Source organism: Hypanus sabinus, chromosome 1 (assembly GCF_030144855.1).
Source record: "Hypanus sabinus isolate sHypSab1 chromosome 1, sHypSab1.hap1, whole genome shotgun sequence".
In the NCBI taxonomy this organism is placed as follows: domain Eukaryota; kingdom Metazoa; phylum Chordata; class Chondrichthyes; order Myliobatiformes; family Dasyatidae; genus Hypanus; species Hypanus sabinus.
This window is the reverse complement of record NC_082706.1, coordinates 20,838,686-20,859,278: the sequence shown is the minus strand read 5'-3', so window position 1 is coordinate 20,859,278 and position 20,593 is coordinate 20,838,686.

Here is a 20,593-nt window from a genome sequence, read left to right as displayed (position 1 = left end):
AGCAGATTCTGGCGATACAGTCACGATTGCACAAGAAGTAGAGTAGGAGGGTGAAACACACTATGGAGCACCCCTGTTTAGTTGGAATTCGGGTTGCCCATCCTTACTGATTGTGGTCTGTTGGTCAGGAAGACAAGGATCCAGTTGCAGAGGGAAGCATTGAGTTCCAGGTCTAGGGGTATGGTAATGAATTTGCTTGGGATTATATTATTGAAGGCAGACTGAAGTCAATAAACAGTAGTCTGGTGTAGATGCCTTTATTATACAGGTGATCCAGTAATCAGGTGTCCACCACAGATCTGTTCTGCTAGTTGCTGAATTGGAGTTTGTTGAGGTTGAAACATTTATTTCTCAGTGTCAATAAATCTGGAAATCAATGAAGCATTCTGAATGCTCAAGGTACAGTGCTCCATTCCTGCAGGGCAGATATCTGAGCTGTTCATATCAAGCTGTGTTGAACAAAATGGGGCAAATCTGGAGCAATAACCAGACTGTCCACCGGTTCTGGTAGCCAACTTATGGACATCCGTACATAAGAATAAACTCCCAGAACATTATTAAACTCAGAAGTCAAATGTACATACACCTATTTGTTACTGCAAATGGCAGAACTAGCTTCCATTCTCTCTTCACTTTGAGTAATTATTTTTTTTTATGAGTCTTATGCATTTTTGATCCCATTCACTACAATACTGTGGTGGTCTGGTTAATATACCAAATGATTTCACATACTTTCTGAGTTACAGACAAAGGCAATTGATGGACGTCTGTAATTACCTGGAGATGGCCTGTGCACAACATCAACATGAACTACTTATTACAATACACAGGATGTTCCCCAGTCCATGGACAACCTACAAAGCAATCCCATCAGTCCTTCCCCCTCCCCACTCCTTACTTCCCTGCAGCCTTGTAACTCAGGGTAGCATGGGCGCGGTAGAGTAGTGGTTGACGCAACATGTCACAGAACCTGCTGTGGGATCAGGGTCCAATTCCCACCACTGTATGTTAACAGTTTGCACATTCTCCCTGTGACAGTCTGCGTTTCCTTCCTCATTCCAAGGATGTACGGTTAGGGTTAGCGAGTTGTGAGCATGCTATGTTGGCACTGGAGGCATGATAACACTTGCAGCTTCCGAGCACAATCCTGGCTGATTAGATATATTGTAAAACAACACATTTTCTCTGTGTTATGACGTACTTGTGACAAATAAAGCTAATCTTCATCTTTATTCTCTTACCCATCATTTCCCTTTTTGCCAGTTACCGATACTGAGGGGTAATTGACAGAAACAACATGAAATCATGGGGCAGCATGGTAGCCTAGTGGCTAGCACAAAGCTTTACAGTACTGGTGATCCGTGTTCGATTCCCGTCGCTGCCTGTAAGGAGTTTGCACATTCTCTCTGTGATGGTGTGGGTTTCCTCTGCATGCCCCAATTTCCTCCCACAATCTAAAGATGTGCTAGTTGGTAGATTAATTGGTCATTGTAAATTGTCCCATGATTAGACTGGAGTTAAATTGGGGGACTGTGGCTCAATCGGCTCAAAAGGGCCCTGAAGGGCCTTTTCCATGCTGTATCCCAATAAGTAAATGAAATCCCACAGGCATGCTTTGGAGGCTTGAGGCAAACTGGAGAACCTGGTGGAAACTCATTTCAGCAGAGGCAAAATCTGCACTGGGCAGCAAGGTTAGCATAGCAGTTAGCCTAATGCAATTGCAACTCTAGTGACACGGGTTCATTTCTGCCGCTGGCTGTAAGAAATTTGTACAATCCCCCCATGACGGCGTGAGGTTCCTCCCACATTCCAAAGATGTAGGGGCCAGTAGGTTAATTGGTCACATCGGTGGAATTGCGTGGCGCAAGTTTGTTGGGCGGGAAGGCCCTTTTGCCGTGCTGTGTCTATCAATCAATCAATAAATAAATAATGAATAAGCACCCTGTAGACAGCAGACAAGATCAGGATCGAAATCCAGTCCCTGGAACTGTGAAGAAAGCTATAGAAGATGCACCATTTCTCTTCACTGAGATGCTGCAAATGTTGAAAATTTTCTGATAGGAGTTGTTTTTATTCTGTTTTGAATGAACTGTTGGACTCAGAGGCATGCCAACAAAGCTATTGTAGTTAATTACTGATTAACAATCTAGATATTCAGGCTCAAATCTCACTGTGGCAAGAGGGGAATTTAAATTTAGTAAAACAAATAATTGGAATTTTGAATGAAGACTTGGTCTCGGCAATGGTGACCAAGAAACTAATGGAGTGCTGTACGTTTCTTTTGCTTTTATTAATTTGCATCTGGGAAGGAAGTTCACTCCAACCTGGTCTCTTTTTATGGGCAGACTTTCACGTTGAGGGTGACTTGCTTCCATTCCAGTTCTGAGTAGTCGGAGAAGCCTATGTAGGAAATCTTCCTTTGTGAAATCTTCTTTTGCATATCAAGGTCTGTTCAAACAAATGCAAGTTGTAGATATATGCATATCTGCTCTTCCCTACACCTTAGCCCCATCCTCTGCCTTAGCACTGTAAGGTATAGGAGCAGAATTAGGCCATTTGTCCCATTGATTCTGCCTCATTATTCAGTTTTGGCTTTTTTTTTTAAACCCCTTTTGTCCTGCCTTCTCCCATAACCCTTAACTCCCCCTTACCAATTAAGAACCTATCATTCTTTGCCTTAAGTGATTTGGTCTCCATGGCTATCTGCATTAAAAAATTCCACAGACTCACTACCCTGACAATCAAGAAATACCTCAGTTTTAAAGGAACATCCCGTTGTTCTGCGGCTGTGCTTCTGGATCATTGACTCCTATTACTGCAAGTATCACCTCCACGTCTCCTCTATCCAGACCTTGTATGTACCCTCTGTCCCACAACAAGATTCTCACTCTCCTGCTCATCTCCAATTCCCACCCTCTGGTCACTCTCCCCATCTCTGTGCTGCCTTCCCTAACCACAAAGTCTGGCCTGTTTGTCACCTCAGACCCAAAGCAATGAATTTGTCTCTCAACAGCACTTGAGCTCAGTAATATAGGGACCATTATTAAATATTAATATTGTCAGTGATGGTCATGATCTGTAAATAGATTCAACTACATTTATTATCAAAGAATGTATATATGATATAACCTTGAGATTTCTTTGCTCACAGGTGACAACAAAGCAAGAAAACCAAAAGGACCCAATTAAAGAAAAATTATCATAAAAATAAAAGGCCAAATAATACCCGATGCACAAAAGAAAGAAAAAAACCACACACACAGAAACATGCAAGCAATTGAAGTGAGCAACAACAGAATTCTGAACCTAAATGAGTACTCAGATCCAAATCCTGCAGCAACCCGGAGTAGGCCCAAAGCCTCACTTATCAGTTTATCATATTGATGGGAACAGAGCACAGTCAGTAATAATTCCTGACTAATAATTACCTTGGGAAGACTGGCTTGAGGAGGCGTTCAAATGTAAGAAGGCCAAATACCAGGAGCTGGTGGAGCTGGTAGAGCAGTACCAGAGACTGGGATGGAGGGCAGGATATGAGCCTATAGACGAGGGACTGTAGAGATTTTGCTGGCTGCCTATTCTTTTCTTGGCATTACTCTCTGCTCTGCAAAAAGAAAAGCCATCAGGAATGTCACAGTGGCTACTGAGCAAACCTCCAGATGGCTATAGATCAAGAGGTGTGACCCATGGACCATTGCTGCTGGGACACATGCCAGTCCTTGATCAACCCCGGCTGGAACGCCTGGGCGAAGGTATCTGATGATGAAAAGCACCTGATGACCACAGATTCCATCGCTGGGGATGTGTCCCAGAGTATCCTAGGATGTATCGTGGCTCTATAATAGCAAATACCCCACTTTTGGACAGTAACAAATCTACTTAAAAAAGAGATACAGGACGGAACAGGCCCTTCTGGCCCTTTGAGCCCCATTGCCTAGCAACACCCAACTTAACCCTAGTACAATTATGGGTCAATTTACAGTGACCAATTAACCTACCAACCAGTACATCTTTGGACTATGGGGGGAAACTAGAGCACGCAGAGGAAACATAATGTGCAAGAGAAAAAAAAAACACAAAACATGCAAGTTTTTAAAAATGATAGTTTTTACAATAGGAAGCCATTAAGTCCATTATATCTATGCCAATAAATCTCTCCTTACAATACGTATTTCCCTCTAACCTATTCACTGTCTCATACTCAAGAACTCTCTTCCCTTCTCCCACCTCAAGTCTCTTTCTATCCTCCTGCACCAGCCGCAATTTATGGAAGCTAATTAACTTGCCCACCAGCATGTGTTTTTTAGGACGTGGGAGCAACCTGGGGAAATTCCATGCAGACTGGACCAGAGGGCCGGATTTGCTGGAACACTGTGGCAGCAGCGTTACCTGCTAACCCAATGTGCCAGTCGATTCTTGTTAAATATACAGAAAGGAAGGAAGAGCTTTATAATTTTAACAGAAGGTTATGATTCAGGAAGTTTTTTTTTTAAAAAGGCATGAAGTATGTTGTAATATTTCAGCCCAGTACAACACTAAAGGTGGGTTTGAAAGGACAGTTGTGATGGAGGGAGGTGTGGAAGCTATGTCCATATACATAAATAATGAACAAAGCCATGTGACGTCTCTTCAGTCCCAAGCTCAAGCCTCAGTTACTAAGCCGTTTGTCTGCATATCGGCAATCAGTTTATTTGAAAGTAATTCATTGCTGGACATGGTTCGGAAGGATGTGAAAACTTGGTGCTCTTTATGCTGTGTAAACACTTTCAAAGTGAGTTATTGTGTTTTGGGAGGGAGATTGAAAGGGCTATTACTGATCCAACTCTGAGGCAGCACATCATGAAGCACGAGGTTACAAATAGCTGCTCCTGCATTTAAATGACTTTCCATTGCCCTCTATTTTAATAGAAGCTCAACAAATAGAAATTCAGAGGAGAGCTCACTGCGTCCGCGAAAATTGTGCCCACCAGAGAGGAACGTGATTGCAAGCGTTTCTGGTTGAAACGTTCCACTCTGGAAAATTCAGCTAGCTATTTCTAGGGTCAAATCATCCTCGCACCAGTGCTGGCATTTACTGTGCATTTGGATCTTTAGAACTATTAATCTCAAAGTGATATCATTGGTCACGCCCTAGTAATTATTAGAGGGTGGATATGGAGGCTTCAGAAAGGATGCAGAAGTAGTTTACCAGGATGTTGCCTGGCTTAGAGTGTATGAACTAGGTTATTATCTCTGAAGTGTTGGTGGCTGAGGGGAGAACTACGTTCAAGGTAAATTTATTATCAAAGTACATACATGTCACCATATACAGCCCTGAGACTCATTTTCCTGTGGGCATACTCCGCAAATCTATCGAGTAGTGACTATAACAGGATCAATGAAAGATCAACCAGGGCGCAAAAGACAACAATCTGTGCAAATGCAAATATAAGTAAACAGCAAAAAATAACGAGAACATGTGATAATGAGATAAGGAATCCTTAAAGTGAGATCACTGGTTGTGGGACAGGCCAGTGAGTGTAGTTATTCTGTTTTGTTCAAGAGCCTGTTGGAGGTTTATAAAATTGTGAGAGGCATAGATAGTTTTTCCCAGCATACAAATATCAGGTTCTGGAGGATTCACATTTAAAGTGAGTGGGTGAAAGTCTAAAAGAGATGTGTAGGGCATGTTTTTTTTTTACATAGAATGTGGTGAGTGTCTGAAAAAGTACCAGGATTAGGGGTGGAACAGATACTATAGAGGTGTTTAAGAGAAACACACAAATGTGCAGGGATTGGAGAGCTGTGGATCATGAACAGGTGAAAAAGATTCAGCTAAATTTGGCATTGCGTTTGGCACAGAAATTGTGGGCCAAAGTGCCTGTTCTTCTGCTGTACGGTTCTGTCTTCACTGTTCTTTGTTTTCTTGGTACACTGTCCTTGAAACCCTGGTTCTGGAGCATATCTTGAACCAAACACTGGTAATATAAGCCATATAGGCTTCCTCTGTCACGCTGTCGACTCCCTCTGTAACACTGTCTTTTAAATGATAGCTCTGGAGCCTACCCTGGACCAACACAGGAAACATAAGCCATGTAAATTTCCTCTGTCACACTGTCCTTTAAACCCGAGATCTGGTGGATATCCTGAACCATCACTGGTAGCATAACCCATGTAGGTTGGTTCTTAACTTTGTTTTAAACTGAGTTGCCCTCCACATACTTGATGAAGAGTCTTGGCACTAAATGCCGATTGTATACTCTTTTCCTGTAGATGCTGCCTGGCCTGCTGAGTTCCTCCAGCATTTTGTGTGTGTTGCTCCACTTACCTGTTACCTTTGCTCTTCCAGACCACCCCTCACACCACAAGGTCGCCAAGCAACAACAAACCTAGCCCTATACTTTGGATTCCAAGTGTAGCCTATGATTTCTGTACCATCCTCCAACTTCCAGGCATCAATGCCTGATGTTAAAGATTTTTATAAGAACTTTATTAATGTTGAGAGGCAAGTGGTATTGTAAAAATAATCTCTTGTTCTCAAGATCCACCTGGTTATGACCATGGCACCTTATCTGTCCACCTATATGACACCTCTGTAACTGTTAGACTATATTCTGCAATATCCTTTTTGTACTATTTCAGTGTATTTTTGATCTATTCTGATAGAATGCAAAACTGTAAGTTTTTAACGGACAAGAATAAACCAATAACCCATCAAAAGCATTAGTAATTTCTAGACTAACGTATTTTTATTAAAATTACAGACAAAGGAATGTCAGACAATTTTATTAAAATTTTATCTGTTGATAATGCAAATAATAAAACTGGACAAAAAAGTTTTTTGGAAGTTTTGTTCCCTCAGAATATTTTTTGTTCATGATAGACCACTTGAAGCTGAACACAAATAGAATTTCAGAGTACTTGTATCATGTGGGATTTTAACTTTTTGGAATAGAATGAGTTTAATAGCATAACGGTGCTGATGCTTTGCAGTAGCATAATGGACTGATATTTGTGTTAAATATTCGATCACTATTCCATGAGCCTACATGTGACAATTGCGTCTATTCTTGCCAGTGCATCACTTTCTATGAGCTTAGACCTAAACAGCAGTGGAGGAACTCACTGGGTCGGGCAGCACCTATGGAGAGAAATGGACAGTCGATGTTTCAGATTGAGGCCCTTCACGTTGACTGCTCAGACTCAACGTCTGGTCCAAGCAAGTTTTATGGATTTGGTTCTTCCACCAGTCAGCTTAGCCAATCTTCCCATGATTCCTAGCTCCCTACTCTAAGGAGCTGCTTGGCCGCAGGTACAACATGTAAGATGAGGTGTTCTTCCTCAAGCTTACCTTGGGCAACAATATAATATGCACACAATGTTCTCAATTTCCACAGTGTTCCCTTTGTTCTTGCTTCTCTCTGTCTCTGCTACTTAAAAGTAATGTTTTCTCTCTCTTTCAGTTCCAAAGTAGGGTTTTTGGCCTGAGATGTAAACTTGATTTCTCTTTTCACAGCAGTTACCTGACCAGCTGAGTATATCCAGAGTTTTTGTATTGATCTTTGATCTCTGGCATCTGTGTTTTTTTCTCTTTTACAACACAGTAGCACAGGAGGTAGGACTGCTGCCTCACAGTTCCAGCGACCCAAGTTCAATAATGACCACTGTTTGTGGGTAGAATTTTCATGTTGTCCCTATGGTCATGGGGCTTTCCTCACACGTCACAAGAGGAGCTGGTTAGTAGGTTTGGCAGTTACTATAAATTAATCTGTGTTGATGGGGATAGGAAACTGAGATTGCGTTGTGATGGAAAAGAACTGGTTCTTTGAGTCTCGACAGTAGAGGCCTGGACACACACTGTTTTAATAATAAGGAATTTATTTACAAGGGGAAGTTGGGTCAACACAAGCAACTACGATATTCTAACAAAAAACGTTTAAGGTTAACACGTGTGGGGAAGGTCGGGTCAGCTGTACAATACACAGAAAGAGGTGTGGGGACAGGGTAGTTACACAAACAAAGAACAAGGGAAAAGCACTACAACAGCTATCCCCCTTGACCTTGGATAGCTGTGGCTCCCTTACCAGGACCAACGATAAACCTTCCCAAACATAAATCAATGCACTTACCTTCAATGAGGTGGTCTGTAAGAGAGAGTGAGCCAGGGCCAAGTCTCACCTTTTACAACATGGGGCTGGGCGAGATAATCCAGTTAAGGTGACCAATAATTTAGGTGTGCATTGATTAGTTGGGAGGGACCAAATGTTGATTGGCGTGTGGTGTGTCCTCCGACCAGCCAGGTGGCAGTGGGTCTGTCAAGTGGCCGGTATCTTTGGATACACTGCACCCCTCGGAAGACGCACCACATAGCCAACACACATAAGAGGGTGAAACAATGTCACATATACCAGAAATAACCATTTTTAAGCAGCTAAGTAAATGCAGAGACACTCTTAATCAGCTGGCATGAGCAACATAGTATAAAAATGGCTATGATTACAAGAATGAGTGTGATGGACCAGTGAATGACAGGTGCCCACCACCCCTATAGGGACCCAAACGGCCACCAATTGCCCCATGAGGTGTTGTGCTGGAGGAGCTGGTGCCATGAGGGGCAGGATTACAGACTTCAGATCGGGGCATGCGGTAGTGACTAATTATCCCGCTAGGGCACCGGTCACTCGTGTGTTTTCAAGGAAATTACGGTCGCAGGCACCTTGATAGATGCCGTTGACCAGTGCCCATTCCCTGATAACCCGGGTGCCCTCACTGACCGTACCTCATTGCGGGTGTCCGTGTAGATCCCGCTCCAGAAGTGTGGGATAGCGAGCTCGTACCGCGGTCACTACCCGATCCCACAGGGTTGTGCCGTCGCGGATTTCTGCTTGTGGTGCCCGCAGCGCATTGTTTACGCTCTGCCGGTCAGAGAGGCTTCCCGGGGCGCTTGCCTCCTGATGGGAGAGACTGAGGTTGGGGCCCCCTCGTCCTACAGCCAGGTGGCCAGGTGCTTGCCTGGTCGTTGGCGGTACCGATCTGCCAGTTGTGTTAGCTCCTTGGGGGAGAAGTCCCAGGTCTCCGTGGTCTCGGAGTGACTAGGGGAAGGTCCCAGCGTCTCCCCCTTATCCCATTCCTCCCTGCGGTGAACCTGGGACCTCGTGGTGACGGGTCGGGCATGTTGGAGCTCGGGTGAGAAGGGGGAAAGGCGGTTGTGGGACCTTGGCTCCTCGGACACCCCCTCGTCGTCACTATCCAGCCAGATGTCCCCATCCCCCAGCCATGCGTCCAGCTGGTCGCCGCACTGGACTAAGGCTTGAATCTTTAACGGGTCCGGCTGCCAGCCAGACCGACGGGCTGCCCTGGCCTGCTGAAGCTTTATGAGGCGACAGGCAAGTTCAGTTCCCCTAACTTCAAGGTCATTGGCTCAGGCCTGGGCAGCCTGTGCTGCTTCCTTCAGCGTGCAACAACACTGACTGAGGTCTTCAATTTCCCTGTCCTTCTGACCACACAAGTGCTGCAGGTGATCAGGGATTCCAACCTGGCGTCTCAGCAGGGACGCAAACAAACAGAAGGCACCCCCTTGACTCCCCTTGGCTTTGGGGAACGCAGATTCCTTCAGGAGGGAGACCACATGATGGCCCAGCTTCTCTCCACGGGGCTCTAACTGCTCAGACCAGTCCACTGGTTTTCCGTGGTCTGCCGGCATGCTGGCCAGTCTCTCAAATCCCTCCCTTTCATCAGCCCACCCGGGGATCTTATCCTGGATGCCTGCACTGGCTTTCTTCCCCTTATTCCAGAACATTATCCCCTGTGCTTGTGTCCAGCACAAACCTATGAGACCCTGCTCACAGCACTAAATGTTGTGATGGAAAATAACTGGTTCTTTGAGTCTCAACAATAGAGGCCTGGACACACACAGTTTTAATAATAAGGAATTTATTTACAAGGGGAAGTCAGGTCAACAGAAGCAACTACAATATTCTAACAAAAAACATTTAGGGTTAACACGTGTGGGGAAGTTTGGGTCGGCTGTACAATAAGAGGTGTGGGGACAGGATACAGTTACACGTACAAAGAACAAGGGGGCGACTTCATGTGATGATGTAGGATCGAGATGTGGAAATCCAGCTCTCCCGTAAAAGACCAGTAAAATAATATTTAAGTGAAGAAAAGTTAGTAAATACTTCTTAAAAATTACTTATAAACTACTCAGGATTGTCTTAAGATATGTCTCCTAAACAGAAGCAGAAGAAAACTACTACTTTGAAGACAACACAAGTTGGAAAAGAATCAAGGCCGGCCGCCACGAAAGGGCCTCGGGCTCAAGTGCATTTTAACTCCGGCGATACAGAACAGGAAACTGCAGCAACATCAACCGTTTCCAAAAAAAAAAAGAGCAACAGGAATTGTGCATGCGTGTAGGAAGGGGCATGCGCAAACACGAGCAACCCAAACTACAATTCCCAGCTATGATCGGAACTGAAAGTGAAAGTGAATGAGGTGGAATCAGATTCTCTGGATAAATCAGACGAAGATGAAGAGACAAACAAAGAAGAGCAACAGGAAGAGGTTGGAGGTGATATTGGAGACATAAAAAAATCTTTGGTGCAAATAATGTATGAATTAAAAGCATTAAAAGTAGTAAAAAAGATATTAAAAATATGAAGATTACGTTTGATAAAATGATGAAAAGATAGGACAAACTGGACAAGAAAATTAAAAACTTGGAAGAAACAACAGGAGACACCATTGATAGAGTGAATAAAATGGAAGATAATATTTCTGCCTGGACATCAGAAAGAAAACGGTTGTTGGAAAAAGAGGATGTACTTGAAAATTTTAGCAGACGAAATAATATTAAGATTGTTGGACTTAAAGAAGGTATAGAGGGAGAGGATCCAATAAATTTTTTTCAAGAATGGATTCCGGAAATTTTGGAAATGGAAGAAGGGACACAGTTAATTGAAATTGAAAGGGCTCACAGAGCCTTAAGATCAAGACTTCAAGTTGATCAAAACCCACGATCAATCTTGATAAAATGATTAAGATATCAAGATATGTGGGAGGTCAGGGTCAACACAGTTGTCCCTGATGACCACACCTGCAAAAGGTGTATCCAGCTGCAGCTCCTATTGGACCGAGTTAGGGAATTGGATCAGGAGCTGGATGAACTACGGATCATTTGGGAGGCAGAGGCAAAGATAGATAGGAGTTATCGGGAGGTAGTCTCACCGAAAAGTCAGGAGGTAGGCAAATGTGTGACAGTCAGGAGAGGCGGGGGGGGGGGGGCAGACAGAGAGAGCAGAGCACCCCTGTGGCCGTTCCCATCAACAATAAGTATACTGTTTTGGATGCTGTTGGTGGGGATGACCTACCAGGAACAAGTTGCAGTGGTCCTGTCTCTGGCACTGAGGATGGACCCTTGACTAGGAAGGGGAGGAAGGAAGAGAAGAGAGCGGTAGTGATAGAGGATTCTTTAGTCAGGGGGCGGATAGGAAATTTTGTGGGGAAAATCAGGAGTCTCGGATGGTATGTTGCTTCCCTGGTGCCGGGGTCCGAGACATCTCAGATCGGGTGCAGGTTATTCTCGAGAGGGAGGGCAAGAATTCAGATGTTGTGGTCCATGTAGGGGGTCCTGCATAGGGAATTCAGGGAGTTAGGTGCAAAGCTGAAGAGCAGGACCTCCAGGGTAACAATCTCAGGATTGCTACCTGTGCCACGTGCGAGTGAAGCAAGGAACAGAAGGATTATACAGATTAATACATGGCTGAGAGGATGGTGCAGGAGGGAGGGCTTCAGGTTTTCAGATAATTGGGCTTCGTTCCAGGGAAGGTGGGATCTGTTCTGAAGGGACGGTTTACACCTGAACTGGAGCAGTTCTAACATTCTTGCAGGGAAGTTTGCTAGTGCTTCTTGGGGGGGGGGGTTAAACTAAATTTGCAGGGGTCAAGGATCCAGCATGCGAGAGAGGATAGTGAGATGAAGAATAAAGGACAGGTGGGGCTACACGGTTCCGGAATATTAAGTGTGTAGTAGAGAAAGGTGAGGCAGAACAAGTGATAAGGAGGACACAAGTACAGAGGGACGGTTTGATGGAACATGGAGTTAAATGTGCAGAAGGAATAAGTAAATTTAGGAAGGACAACAAAATTCTAGGGGCGTATAGCCCGATGGGAGTTCGGGGAGCAGGGTTAAGCACAATAGGCAGATATTCAAAGAGAGAGAGGAGAAATGGGCTAAAAATTCTATATCTGAATGCATGAAGTGTCAGAAATAAAACAGATGAGCTTGAAGCTCAAGTGCGAATGGGTAAATATGATGTTGTTGGGATAATGGAGACATGGCTGCAGGGAGATCAGACCTGGGAGATGAATGTGCAAGGGTATATGTGCTATCGTCGGGACAGAAATGTGGGCAAAGGGGGTGGGGTGGCCCTGTTGGTGAGGAATGAGATTCAGTCCTTTGCAAGGGGGGACATAGGATCAGGAGAAGTGGAGTCTGTGTGGATAGAATTGCGGAACAGTAAGGGCAAAAGGACCCTAATGGGTGTCGTCTATAGGCCACCAAACAGTAGCATGGATATTGGGTGCAAGTTGAATAGGGAGTTGACATTGGCATGTGGCAAAGGTAATGTCGCAGTAGTTATGGGGGATTTCAACATGCAGGTGAACTGGGAGAATCAGGTTGGTGCTGGAACCCAGGATAGGGAGTTTGTAGAGTACCTAAGGGATGCATTTTTGGAACAGTTTGTATGAGAGCCGGCCATGGACAAGGCTATTCTGGATTTAGTGTTATGTAATGAACAGGATTTGATAAGCGATCTTGAAGTAAAGGAGCCATTAGGAGGTAGTGATCATAATATGATGTTTTTATCTGTAATTTGAGAAGGATAAGGGCAGCTCGGAGGTGTCAGTGTTGCAGTTGAACAAAGGAGATTATGGAGCCACGAGGGAGGAGCTGGCCAAAGTTAACTGGACGGATATCCTAGCAGAAAAGACAGTGGAACAGCAATGGCAGGTATTCTTAGGAATAATGCACAAGGTGCAGAATCAGTTCATCCCCCGGAGAAGGAAGGATTCAAAAGGGGGGGGGAGGGGCCACAGTGGTTGACAAAGGAAGTCAGAGATTGCATAGCATTAAAAAAAAGGAAGTATGACAGAGCTAAGGTGAGTGGGAGGACAGATGATTGGGAAATTTTTAAGGAACAACAGAACTTAACTAAAAAGGCAATACGGGGAGAAAAAAATGAGGTACGAACACAAGCTAGCCAGGAATATAAAGGAGGATAGCAAAAGCTTTATTAGGTATGTGAAGAGTAAGAAGATAGTTAAGAACAATGTTGGGCCATTGAAGAATGAATTGGGTGAAATTGTTATGGGAAACAGAGAAATGGCAGAAGAACTTAATAAGTGCTTTAGATCTGTTTTCACTAAGGAAGACACAAGTAAGATGTATGTAAGTATATAAGTATATAAGTAAGACACAAGACCCAGATGTATGGATGGGCCAAGGACATAGGGTAACAGAGGAAATGAAACAGATTGACGTAAGGAAGGAAACGGTGATGAGAAGACTGATGGGACTGAAGGCTGACAAATCCCCAGGTCCAGATGGTCTGCATCCTAGGGTACTAAAGGAGGTGGCCCTGGAAATTGCGGATGCATTGGTAATCATTTTCCAATGTTCCTTAGATTCAGGATCAGTTCCTGAGAATTGGAGAATGGCTAATGTTATCCCACTTTTTAAGAAAGGAGGGAGGGAGAAAACAGAGAGCTATCAACCTGTCAGACTAACATCAGTAGTGGGGGAGATGCTAGAGTCCATTATTAAAGATGAAATAGTGGCATATCTAGATAGCAGTGATAGGATTGGGCCGAGCCAGCATGGATTTACCAAGGGTAAATCATGCTTGACTAATCTATTGGAGTTTTTCGAGGATGTAACCAGGAAGTTAGACAAGGGAGATCCAGTGGATGTAGTGCACCTTGATTTTCAGAAGGCATTTGATAAGGTCCTACATAGGAGATTGGTGGGTAAAATCAAAGCTCATGGCATTTTGGGGAAAACATTGACATGGATAGAAAACTGGTTGGCAGATAGAAAGCAGAGGGTAGTGGTGAATGGGTGTTTCTCGGAATGGCAGGTGGTGACTAGTGGGGTGCCACAGGGCTTGGTATTGGGACCACAGCTGTTTACAATCTACACCAACGATTTAGATGAAGGCATTGAGAATAACATCAGCAAGTTTGCTGATGATACTAAGCTGGGTGGCAGTGTGACATGTGATGAGGATGTTAGAAGAATTCAGGGTGACTTGGATAGGCTGGGTGAGTGGGCAGATACTTGGCAGATGACACTTAATGTGAATAAATGTGAGGTTATCCACTTTGGGAGTAAGAACAGGAAGGCAGATTATTATCTGAACAGTGTAAAGTTAGGTAAGGGAGAAATACGAAGAGATCTAGGAGTCCTTGTTCATCAGCCACTGAAGGTGAATGAGCAAGTGCAGCAGGCAGTGAAGAAGGCTAATGGAATGTTGGCCTTTATTACAAAGGGAATTGAGCACAAGAGCAAGGAAATCCTCTTGCATTTGTACAGGGCCCTGGTGAGACCACACCTGGAGTATTGTGTACAGGTTTGGTCTCCAGGGTTAAGGAAGGACATCCTGGCTGTAGAGGAAGTGCAGATTCAGAGGGTTAATTCCTGGGATGTCAGGACTGTCTTACGCAGAGAGGTTAGAGAGACTGGGCTTGTACATGCTGAAATTAAGGAGATTGAGAGGGGATCTGATTGCAACATATAAAATTATTAAAGGATTGGACAAGATAGAGGCAGAAAATATGTTCCAGATTCTGGGAGAGTCCAGTACTAGAGGGCATGGTTTGAGAATAAGGGTTAGGTCATTTAGGACAGAGCTAAGGAAAAACTTCTTCTCCCAGAGAGTTGTGGGGGTCTGGAATGCACTGCCTCAGAAGGCAGTGGTGGCCAATTCTCTGGATGCTTTCAAGAAGGAGCTAGATAGGTATCTTATGGATAGGGAAATCAAGGGATATGGGGACAAGGCAGGAACCGGGTATTGATAGTAGATGATCAACAAAATGGCGGTGCAGGCTCGAAGGGCCAAGTGGTCTACTTCTGCACCTATTGTCTATTGTCTGTAAAGAAAAGATCCTGAAGGCAGCTGCCAGAAAGAGAAACGGGCCATTGATGATAGAAGGGAAAACAGTTCTTTTCTATCCTGATATAAGTTATGACCTTTTGAAGAGAAAGAAGGAATTTAGCCCAGCAAAGAAAGTTTTATGGGAAAAGGGTTATAACTTTATATTTTGCCGCCCAGCAACCCTGTTAATTTTTTTTGGATGACGGAAAAAGAAGATTTTTTTACTGATTATTGGGATGTGGAAGAATTTGCACAAGAACTCCCAAATATTCACTTACCCCAGCCAAAGATTTAAAAGTGAAACTGATTGAAGATGAAGACAGGGACAGTGAATGGAGTTGATGGACATTTAAGGACAGAAGAATATTTAAATATATTCTTAATTATATGATACAGGGGGAGAAAGGTAAAAATTTGAGAAATATTAATCGAGAGTAGTGATATTATTTTTCTTCACATATATACTTTTTTATTTTGCGGGGGAGCTGGGGGAACTTCGGATCGATTGCTATGGGATTCATTTGTGTAATCATGATGATTGCCATGAGCTGTACAACGGAGGTGGGTAATGTTGTGTTTTTTTTATTCACAACATTAGTAGGGGGGTATTTTGTTATTTTTTTCTTTATAATCTATTTTTCTTTAATCTTTCTTTCTTTGCCTGGACAATCGGAGGGGGTGGGGGGAGACACATAGCATAAGGAAGTTGAAAAGTTAGGAGTAACCCTGTTAAAAATAATGATTAATTTACTGAATTTTTAAAGTTTTAATGTTAATGGGCTTAATGGACCAATGAAAAGAAAAAGAATTTTAACATACATTAAGAAAATGAAAATAGATATAGTTTTTTTTTACAAGAAACACACTTAACAGAGATAGAACATCAGAAATTAAAGAGAGATTGGGTCGGAAATGTTATTGCAGCTTTATTTAATTCAAAGGCGAGGGGAGTTGCAATTTTGGTTAATAAAACTTTACCAATTAAAATACAAAATGTATTAATTGATTCTGCGGGGAGATATGTAATTATATATTGTCAATTTTTTTCAGAACTATGGACTCATGAATATTTATGCACCAAATCAAAATTATGTAAAATTTATACAAGAGGTCTTTTTGAATTTGACTGACGCACATGACAAAATATTAATAGGTGGAGATTTTAATTTTTGTCTAGACACAGTTTTAGATAGATCAACAAAGGTTGTTACAAAATCAGAGGTAGCAAAATTAACTTTATCATTGATGAAAGATTTAAATTTGATTGATATATGGAGAAGAATTAATCCAAAAGAAAGAGATTACACATTTTATTCAAATAGACATAAAACTTATTCAAGGATAGATTTTTCCCTATTATCAATAAATATTCAAAACAGAGTGAAAAATATGGAATATAAGGCAAGAATATTGTCAGATCCTTCCCCCCTGACAATGACAATGATAATGATGGATAAGGAGGAATTGATTTACAGATGGAGATTTAATTCAATATTATTAAAACATCAAGATTTTTGTGATTTCATGAAAAAGCAGATTCAGTTTTTTTTAAGATACAAATTTACATTCAGTTGATGATAAATTAAAAGTATGGGAAGCAATGAAGGCATATTTGAGAGGCCAGATAATAAGTTACACTCCTAAAATTAAGAAGGAATATATGGTAGAAATAGATCAATTGGAAAAAGAGATTACAAAATTAGAAAAAGAATCTCAAAGATATATGACAGAAGAAAAACAAAGGCAACTTGTTTACAAGAAGTTGCAAAATAATACACTTCAGACATACCGAACAGAAAAAGCAATTATGAGAATTAAACAGATATTACGAACTAGGTGAAAGATCACACAAGATTCTTGCTTGGCAGTTAAAAACAGACCAGATTTCCAAAACAATAGATGCAATTAGAACAAGTGTAAATAAAATTACTTATAAACCTTTAGAAATTAATTAAACTTTTAAGAATTTTTATTCTGAACTGTATCAATCAGAATCACAAAATGATAATGTCGAGATAGAAAGGTTTTTATCATAAATAACTCTTCCAAAATTGAATTTGGAAGAACAGAAGGGATTAGATGTGCCTTTTACATTAAAAGAGGTCGAAGAAGCTCTCGAATCACTTCAGAGTAATAAATCCCCAGGAGAAGATGGTTTTCCACCCGAATTTTATAAAAAGTTAAAAGATTTACTAATTCCTCCTTTTATGGAGTTAATATACCAAGCGGAAAGAACACAAACTTCCAGAATCTTTTCCGACAGCTATTTTAATAGTATTGCCAAAAAAGATAGAGATCTTTTAAAGACAACATCATATAGACCTATTTCTTTGTTGAATACCGACTAAAATAATAGCAAAAATGTTATCTATTATCTAATTACTTACCAAAATTAATATATATGGATCAAACAGGATTTATCAAAAATAGACAATCGGCAGATAATGTAACTCGGTTACTTAGCATAATTCATTTGGCACAAAAGAGGGAGGAATTGAGTGTGGCAGTTGCCTTAGATGCAGAAAAAGCATTTGATAGATTGGAATGGGATTTTTTTATTTAAGGTATTGGAAAAATATGGATTAGGAGCATCTTATATAAAATAGATTAAAACCTTAAATACTAATCCCAAAGCTAAAGTAGTGACAAATAGTCAAATTTCAACATCATTTCAGTTAACAAGGTCAATTAGACAAAGTTGTCCATTATCACCTGCTTTATTTGTGTTGGCGATAGCTGAATTAATTAGAACAGACCCAGATATTATGGGATTCAGAGTTAACCAGGAGGAATATAAGATTAATTTATTTGCTGACAATGTTTTGCTTTATTTAACAACCCCATTGTATTCGCTGCATAAATTATCTTCTAGATTGGAAGAATATGGGAAAATATCAGGCTACAAAATAAATTGGGAGAAAAGTGAAATTCTACCCCTTACTAAAGGAGATTATAGTCAATGTCAACAAATAACTCAATTTAGATGGCTGATAAATGGTATAAAATATTTAGGTATAAGAGTTGATAGTGATATAAAGAATTTATATAAATTAAATTATTTACCATTATTGAAAAAAATTCAAGAAGATCTTGGTAAATGGATTACATTACCAATAACATTAGTAAGCAGAGTAAATGCTGTAAAATGAATATATTCCCTAGATTACAATACTTATTCCAAACATTACCGCAGAAGTTTTTTCAAGAGTTAAATAAATGTGTGAGGAAGTTCCTTTGGAAAGGCAAGATATCAAGAATATCGTTGGAAAAATTGACATGGAAATTTGACCTAGGAGGGTTACAACTTCCAAACTTTAAGAATTATTATAAAGCAAATCAACTTAGATTTATTGCATCTATTTTTGATGAAGATAAACCGGCATGGATTAGAATAGAATTAGATAAAATAGGAGAAAATATACCAGAAGATTTTATATATAAGTGGGAATCTAAATAGATACAGGAAAAGAAAGAATCTCCTATTTTAAAATATTTGATTGATTTATGGGATAAGATAAATGTTGATGATGAGATAAAGAAATCTTTATTAGCAAAGAGTCCTTTAATTCAAAATAAACTTATTCCTTTTACAATGGATAACCAACTTTTATACTATTGGTTTCAAAAAGGGATTAGATATATAGGAGATTGTTTTGAAGGAGGTATATTAATGTCATTTGATCAGTTAAAGAATAAATACAAAATATCAAACAACACTCTTTTCTGTTATTTCCAATTAAGGGCTTATTTAAGAGGTAAGTTGGGTCAAACAATGTTATTGCCAAAACTTAATGAAATAGAAACTTTAATTCAAAAAGGAAAAATATAAAATATTATTTCTTGTATGTATAGTTTGATTCAAAAACAGGCAATTAAACAAAGAATTCATAAGTCAAGACAAAAATGGGAAACTGATTTGAAAATGAAAATTGAAGAAACAAGTTGGTCAAGACTATATCTTGACAGTATGACAAATACAACAAATGTCTGGTTAAGATTAGTACAATATAATTTTTACATCAATTATATATTACACCACAAAAAATAAATGAATTAAACCCAAATTTATCTGATCAATGTTTCCGAATTAATCAAGAAATTGGTACTTTTTTTACACTCTACTTGGTCTTGTTTTAAAATTCAACTTTTTTGGACAAATTTGAGAGTTTAATTGGAACAAATTATTGGAACACAACTTCCACATAATCCAACATTATTTTTACTAGGCGATATTGAAGGGATAAAACCGAAATCCAAACTGAATAAATATCAGAAAGAATTCATAAAAATTGCATTGGTAGTAGCCAAAAAGGCTATTGGAGTTTCTTGGAAATCGGATTCATACTTAAGTATAGATCATTGGAAGAATGAAATTTTCAGCTGCATTCTACTTGAAAAAAATACTTATAATTTAAGAGATAAATATGAAATATTTCTGAAAATTTGGCGCACTTATTTACAAAAGATAGGATTAAATATATAGGTGCTCCAAAGACAAAACTATTGGTTATTTGGGGAAATAAATAAATATATATACTAAAGCTATTATGAACTCCATGGAGCATGTGGGATCTTCCGATATCCAGTCATTCTTTCATTCTTTCTTTTTTCTTCTCTCTTTTTTTTTGTTAGGGATATGTTAGGCGGGAGGGGGGAAGGGTTGATAATTTTTTTTCCTTCTGTGACCATTTGAAAATTCAATTTAAAAAAATTTATAAAAAAAAGTACAAGGGAAAAGCACTACGACAGCTATCCCCTTGGCCTTGGATAGTTGCAGCTCCCTTACCAGGACCAACGATAAACCTTCCCAGACATAAATCAATGCACTTACCTTCAATGAGGTGGTCTGTAAGAGAGAGCGAGCCAGGCACGTCTCACCTTTTACAGCATGGGGCTGGGCGAGATAATCCAATTAACGTGACAAATAATTTAGGTGTGCATTGATTAGTTGGGAGGGACCAAATGTTGATTGGCGTGTGGTGTGTCCTCCGACCAGCCAGTTGGCAGTGTGTCTGTCATGTGGCCGGTATCACTGGACACAGATGGCAAGATTTAATAGAAATCTCAGGGAGAAAAGATTATGTGGAAATGGCTGAGGGAAGGGACTGATGGGCTCTGTCTGAGAGGCAAATGTCCACTTGTGGATCTGCGAAATGAGAAACAGGTATTTAGCAACAAGTTCCTTCTTTGCATTTCTTTTGTTTAAACAGATTTCCTAATGTTTTGCCCCTTTTTAAAAAATTGATTTACACCAGCCCTTCCCGCCCTCGGAGCTACTCCACCCAACAATCACCCGATTTTATTCTAGCCTAAACACGGGATAATTTGCAATGACCAATTAACCTACCAACCAGTACATCTTTGGACTGTGGGCAGAAACCGGAGCACCCGAGGAAACCCAAGCATTGACAGGGAGAACGTGCAAGCTCCTTAGAGGCGGCAGAGTGAATGAGATCC